Source organism: Limulus polyphemus, unplaced genomic scaffold (assembly GCF_000517525.1).
Source record: "Limulus polyphemus unplaced genomic scaffold, Limulus_polyphemus-2.1.2 Scaffold4427, whole genome shotgun sequence".
Classification (NCBI taxonomy): domain Eukaryota; kingdom Metazoa; phylum Arthropoda; class Merostomata; order Xiphosura; family Limulidae; genus Limulus; species Limulus polyphemus.
In genome coordinates, this window is record NW_013670037.1 from 30854 (window position 1) to 38469 (window position 7616).

The following is a 7616-nucleotide window of genomic DNA, read 5'->3' on the forward strand; positions in this document are numbered from 1 at the left end:
GGGCACTATATGTTCCTCTCTAGTTTACTACTATGGGTACTATATGTTCCTCTCTAGTTTACTGCCATGGATACTATATGTTCCTCTCTAGTTTACTACCATGGGCACTATATGTTCCGCTATAGTTTACTACCATGGGTACTATGTGTTCCGCTATAGTTTACTACCATGGGTACTACGTGTTCCCCTCTAGTTTACTGCCATGGATATTATATGTTTCTATCTAGTTTACTACCATGGGTACTATATGTTCCGCTATAGTTTACTATCATGGGTACTGTATGTTCCTCTCTAGTTTACTGCCATGGATACTATATGTTCCCCTCTAGTTTACTGCCATGGGCACTATATGTTCCGCTATAGTTTACTACCATGGGTACTATATGTTCCGCTATAGTTTACTACCATGGGTACTGTATGTTCCTCTCTAGTTTACTGCCATGGATACTATATGTTTCTATCTAGTTTACTACCATGGGTACTATATGTTCCGCTATAGTTTACTACCATGGGCACTATATGTTCCCCTTTAGTGTACTACCACAGGCACTTATATACTCTCCCTGTAAAGTACCACCATCGACACACCCCTCTAGAGTTCTCTTATGGCACGTATATAGAAAACACTACAAAACATTTGTTTTAATCTTCAAAAGTGTGATATTTACCACATGTGACGTTCTATTTCTAAACCATGATGAAGAAAGGGTATTTATTCTTTCAAACTTTCCAAAATCTACTAGTTTCAGGAAATATATATTTTCTAAAGTATTTTTTTCATTGTGTACGTAAAATGAGAGAGTTGTTTATCTATAAACGTAACAGTTAAAACAGATCTGTCAATTCACAAGATTCTGTGATAAAAACAAACATAATCAAACAAAAATAATAAATGCATTTTTCGTTCATAAGATATATCTCTTATTCTCTATAAAACATGTTAACAGTGTAATATAATGTGTTATAATAAAATCATTTAATTTGTCCTTGTCAATGTAAATTATAAAAATACAGTACGTTGCTTCTAATATGTTATTAAAAAATGTGAAAAAGAAGTCCAACACGTTCTAATAGGGTGAACGTAATACTTAGAAGTATCTAAGCCTACAAACCATTCGTTTGTTTGGTATGATTAAAAATATTAATCTAGGAAATATTTGACATGCTTTATTTTTTTTCTTTCATAAATTTCAAACATAGCTGTGATACCTTTCTTTTCCGTTGTTGTTTTTTAATAAAGATTTATTTGTATATATATTTTTTCACGATAATTAACTATATATTTAGATAGCATCTTTCTCTTATTCAAAGGTTTTTTTTATGCCTATAAATCTTGTTGAATCAAGGTTAATACGAAGTTGAACTCGAATGTTTAAGTTAAAGTTTCATCTGCGCTTAACCCAACAAAATGTAGTATATGTGTATAGATAACACCACTGTTGTACATCGTTGACTTCCCTTCTGATCTTCAAATTAGCACAATAGTGCTAACATATTTTTTATAAATATTTATCTAAAGAGAGGGTGAATAAATACAGTTTAAACTCTATCATTAATATTTGTAGCCCTACATAATTGTATTCATATTTGAAAACATTTGATCCACTTCTATCTCGTCTATGGAAATCCATTAGATAACGTCACTGTCTGGGTTATAGTTTACCTGCACTGTTTGGGTTAAAGTTTGTATCCACTGTTTAGGTTATAGCTTACATCTACTGTTTGGGTTATAGCTTACATTTACTGTTTGGGTTATAGTTTACATTAACTGTCTGAGTTATAATAGTTTACATCCACATGTTTAGGTTATAGTTTACATTAACTGTTTGAGTTATAGTTTACATCCACTGTCTGAGTTATAGTAGTTTACATCCTCATGTTTAGGTTATAGTTTACATTAATTGTTTAGGTTATAGTTTCCATTAACTGTTTAGGTTACATTCACTGTCTGAGTAATAGTTTACATTCACTGTCTGAGTTATAATAGTTTACATTAACTGTTTAGGTTATAGTTTACATCTACTGCCTGGGTTATATTTTACATCTACTGTTTGGATTATGTTTTACATCTACTGTCTGGGTTATATTTTACATCTACTGTCTGGGTTATGTTTTACATCTACTGTCTGGGTTATAGGTAAATTCACTCCCTAGGTTATGATTTACATTCACCGTCTGAATTAATTGATTTTCAATTTCGTTTTATGTTGAAACGTTTGAAACGTTAGTCTTATTCATATTTAAATATAATTTAGTAGTTTATCTATATATAGTTCTAGTTGGCACAAAGAGGCTTAAGTCGATAATATCTGTACGTACTATAACTTACATCCTATAAGAATGAATTTAAAGGGTTGTATCAGCAATGAAATAATAACAAGAAAACATAAACTGTTCTTCAGAGAAAGAACAAAACAAATATGTCAAAAGGTCCAATTTTAGTTTGCAGTACGATTTGTATATTTTAGGCTACTTAATAATAACAAATATCGTCATGAGCCCGCCGGACACGAACTCTAATTAGTCCTCAATAAGAACAGCATTATCAATAGAAGGTCACTAACATCTAGTTTCTTAGAAAAGTCGTCCAACCAACTACCTTGCCTCCGTTCAACCTCAACTATAATCGAGTCTTTGAACAAGTAGTTCAAAATCTCGAAGCTTGGCTTCCTTTGTACGATGTAATCAGTGTGTAAAATAACACAAACCTCGAGACCACGTGTTTCTGTTGTTTGAATGTTGTAACAAATTAGACCCATCTTCTCTTGAGTGATGAAATTTGTATTTAAAATAACACCATCCTTGCGACTACGGCGTTTCTGTTGTTTGAATATTGTAACAAATTAGACCCATCTTCTCTTGAGTGATGAAATTTGTATTTAAAATAACACCATCCTTGCGACTATGGCGTTTCTGTTGTTTGAATGTTGTAACAAGAGAAGTTAGGCTTCCTAAGTACAGGAAAACTTCCGAGTTACAGACTCAAATAGCAGATGATTAGGTCAAGTAATTACGATAGGTCAAACTGTTTTTAACAAATAATGTACATGAACGTTTTAAAATATTACTTCTATAGTGATCGATACAACAGAATAGAGACCGACTCCCCCTTTTCTGTAGGCGTTCCTGATTTTATGACGCTATAACAAAAACGGAATTATTATTGACAGAATCGAGGCCTGGGCTACTCCCCAGGGGATCGGGCGGTTAGTAAAGATATCTTCATTACCTGCCACCATGACGAAGCGTAAAGGTTCGTGCCTGACATGCAAGGCACCAATTATACTTTATACAACTTGATGAAAGTCCAATAATACTTGAATGTGTTTGTATGGAAATTAGGGTTCGCGTGTTTGAGAGCTCCGCCCCCTAGCGCCTTTACACCACATTTCCCCCGGACACACAATAATTCTGCACATTTCTACCTAACTACAGGAAACGTTGAATTAATGGGCTACAAGACGCGAAAAACACGGAGGATACGTTCTCAATTTGTGTATTATATTGATGGGCTACAAGACACGAAAAACACGGAGAATACGTTCTCAATTTATGTATTATATTGATAGAGTTTTCTTTTCTCTCTCTCTTTTAGTTCGTGGTAATCACGAACAACTGATACCATTTTTGATATTGAACAAAACAACGGCGTTAAATTTCACGTTTTCTGATAGTACTTTGACAACCGTGATTATACGTGAGTCACTAAACACACCTTAGTGAGTCACTAAACACGTCCTTCCCAATCTATATAAAATGGCCTGGTCACATTTTATTGAAAACAAAATGAAGAGAAATCAATGAAACTTCAATGTGCATGAATCGTTTATTAACAATGCTTCCGGGTTATAATTAAGGTTACATTTTTCAGAAGGTTATATCTTGCCCAGTTTACCAGCCATTGTACGGGCTGATGATCTTTTTGTAAAATAAAGAATTTTAAACTCTTGTTTTGTGAAATGGTTATATAGAAAGGCTCTTGTTCAGGTCGGAAACAACAACACAAATTAACGTATCCGGTTTCCAGATGTTTCCATTTCATCTCAATAGACCTGGATGACGTTGAAAATACTTTTGAACTGTCTGACGCGGCGATTTGTTAGAGATACCATGTTGATAATAACAATGTATTGAAATAATGAGAAAACTAGCGTCAGTTGTTTGGATCGAGACTTTGTCAGTTTTAATAACCATTAGTTACGAAGCTCATTCGACGTCCCGTTTTAGGCATTACCAAGTTTCAAAAATTGAATCATCTTTTCGTCTAAAGATACATTAAATGTCCTTACTAATAACCTCAGTAGATATCGCTTGTTCAGTCTTTGGTTAGTTGTAATATAATATTAGTTTTTCGTGTGAAAGAAAACGTTAATTGCTATCATCGAACGTTTTTACTAATTTAATAAAGAGTACTTGTACTATTAAGGCTTATTTTGAAATACAACATAGAAAGCAACCCATACAATGTTATATACGTTGTGTCATATCCTTGGTATTATGTACAGTGTGCCATTAATAGTGTTAATGTGTATCATATACAATGTGTTACATACGTAAGAAATATGTGTAATACAGTGTCACATATCGTGTTATATAGTGTGTCACATACAAAGTTTACATGTACTGTGTCAAATAGAATGTGTAATACAGTGTTACACTGTGACACGTGTTAAACATAGAAGATATATGTTGTAAAATTAGCCAGCGAGACCAACATTAAAACTAATTGTGAGAAATAAGTGGAATATCTTGGAACAGTCGATAATCAATATTCAATTAAACCAATAATATGTTTAAAACACGTCAATATTCAATTAAACTAATAATATGTTTAAAACACGTCGATATTCAATTAAACCAATAATATGTTTAAAACACGTCGATATTCAATTAGACTAAAAATATGTTTAAAACAGGTCGATATTCACTTAAACTAATAATATGTTTAAAACACGTCGATATTCAATTAAACCAATAATATATTTAAAACAAGTCGATATTCAATTAAACCAATAATATGTTTAAAACACGTCGATATTCAATTAAACTAATAATATGGTTAAAACAGGTCGATATTCACTTAAACTAAAAATATGTTTAAAACAGGTCGATATTCACTTAAACTAATAATATGTTTAAAACACGTCGATATTCAATTAAACCAATAATATGTTTAAAACAAGTCGATATTCAATTAAACCAATAATATGTTTAAAACAGGTCGTTTTAGGAAACGCTTTCCTAATGTATAAAGCAACACAACTTCAAGAAGAGAGCTGATTGAAACGTTGTAACCAATTAAATATATATTTGTTATAATCGGATAACACGTTCTCTTTCTTTAACATGTTCAGTCCGCTGTCTTAACATGAACACAAGTTCGTGTATAATGGTTGTATAGGATTCTGTTACTCACACCGAACTGGAGGTTTGTTCAGCCAACCACACTTGAAACTACTGTAGTTCATAATGGCACGAGAGTTGTTTGGAAGAGCCATGTGTGAAACATCTGTCACATACCCCTTCCACCACTTTAAATACCACCATATACACTCCCGCCACTTGAAATACCACCATATACACTCCCACCACTTGAAATACCACCATATACACTCCCACCACTTGAAATACCACCATATACACTCCCATCACTTGAAATACCACCATATAAACTCCCACCACTTGAAATACCACCATATACACTCCCACCACTTGAAATACCACCATATACACTCCCACCACTTGAAATACCACCATATAAACTCCCATCACTTGAAATACCACCATATACACTCCCACCACTTGAAATACCACCATATACACTCCCACCACTTGAAATACCACCATATAAACACCACTCACTTGAAATACCACCATATACACTCCCACCACTTGAAATACCACCATATACACTCCCACCACTTGAAATACCACCATATACACTCCCACCACTTGAAATACCACCATATAAACTCCCCCCAATTAAAAAAAAAAGATATTTATATATATATATAGAGAGAGAGAGAAAGCGTTATTGTGTGATCTCTCAATATATTAATTGTGTAAAAAGTAACAAGGTCAAAATTACAAAAATACTATGTAAGAAATATGTAAGGTTACCAACTATCAACAAATGTGATCGGCAGGAAGTGGGTTTTGTGACTTCAATCCAGGTTTGATGGTATTATACACAACATGTTATTTTTATGTAAAATTTTGTTGTATTAATATTTGAAAGTGCGATAGCTGAAAGATTTAGTGGAGCGATACAAACTAGCTGAAGATATTAACACCTGCTGATAATTGACACTTCTTTAACATGAGCATTCTAAGCCTAAATCACAAATCCTTCCTTATTATCAGGACATCACATATCTTACAGCTGAAGACGTCTAGACCAAAGTAAGTAATTCATTTTCCTAAGTATTAAATAGATACAGTTGCGCTTCTGCTGGAATTGTACGTGACTAATACCTGTTTAATAAGAGTGGTGTTTAACTTGGAACACGGTATCTCAAGGTTAAGAGTTGAGCTCAAAGAGAGTTGGATTTAAGGCCAATACCACGACATACAACGAGTCTTGAAAATATAAAATTTTCAAATGTGGTTCTAGTTCAAAGCCTTTATGATATATACACTTAATGAACTGTTGAATCTGTTCTATTCTGGTGTGTTATTTGTTATCAGTGAACGAAATAAAATAGACACAACAGATCACCGTAACAGCGATTCACTTGGAGTTCCTTGGTTTCTGAATTTAAAAACTTGTTGCAAATAAAAGCGTCAAGTTGCATGGTCAACATTTCCCAATCACAACTGATGTTTATTATGAATTCCAGTTCTAGATTTGATAACCAGTAACCTACTTCTCCAAAGAGTTCTAGGTCGTCACAACGTACTGTTGTGTACGGTACAAACAACATGAACTAACAGGTTTAGATAGTCACATCATACAGTTGTATACGGTACAAACAACATGAACTAACAGGTTTAGGTCGTCACAACGTACTTTTGTGTACGGTACAAACAACATGAACTAACAGGTTTAGGTAGTCACAACATACAGCTTTATACGGTACAAAAAACATGAACTAACAGGTTTAGGTCGTCACAACGTACTGTTGTGTACGGTACAAACAACATGAACTAACAGGTTTAGGTAGTCACAACATACTGCTGTATACGGTACAAACAACATGAACTAACACGTTGAGGTCGTCACAACGTACTGTTGTGTACGGTACAAACAACATGAACTAACAGGTTTAGATAGTCACAACATACTGCTGTATACGATACAAACAACATGAACTAACAGGTTTAGGTCGTCACAACGTACTGTTTTGTACGGTACAAACAACATGAACTAACAGGTTTAGGTCGTCACAACATACTGCTGTATACGGTACAAACAACATGAGCTAACACGTTGAGGTCGTCACAACGTACTGTTGTGTACGGTACAAACAACATGAACTAACAGGTTTAGATAGTCACAACATACTGCTGTATACGGTACAAACAACGATAGAACTAAAAGGTTTAGGCTCACACGTACTAGTTAGTGTACGGTACTAAACGTAACAGTAGAACTAACAGGTTTAGATAGTCACAAC

General features: G+C 33.8%; 1 protein-coding gene across 1 annotated transcript in view; it reads right to left on the bottom strand.

Annotated features, from left to right (window-relative positions):
* LOC106471135 (homeobox protein MSX-3-like) overlaps window positions 1–7616 on the bottom strand; it is a 16198-nt gene that overhangs the window by 7106 nt on the left and 1476 nt on the right. The gene's annotated exons all lie outside the window — the stretch shown is intronic.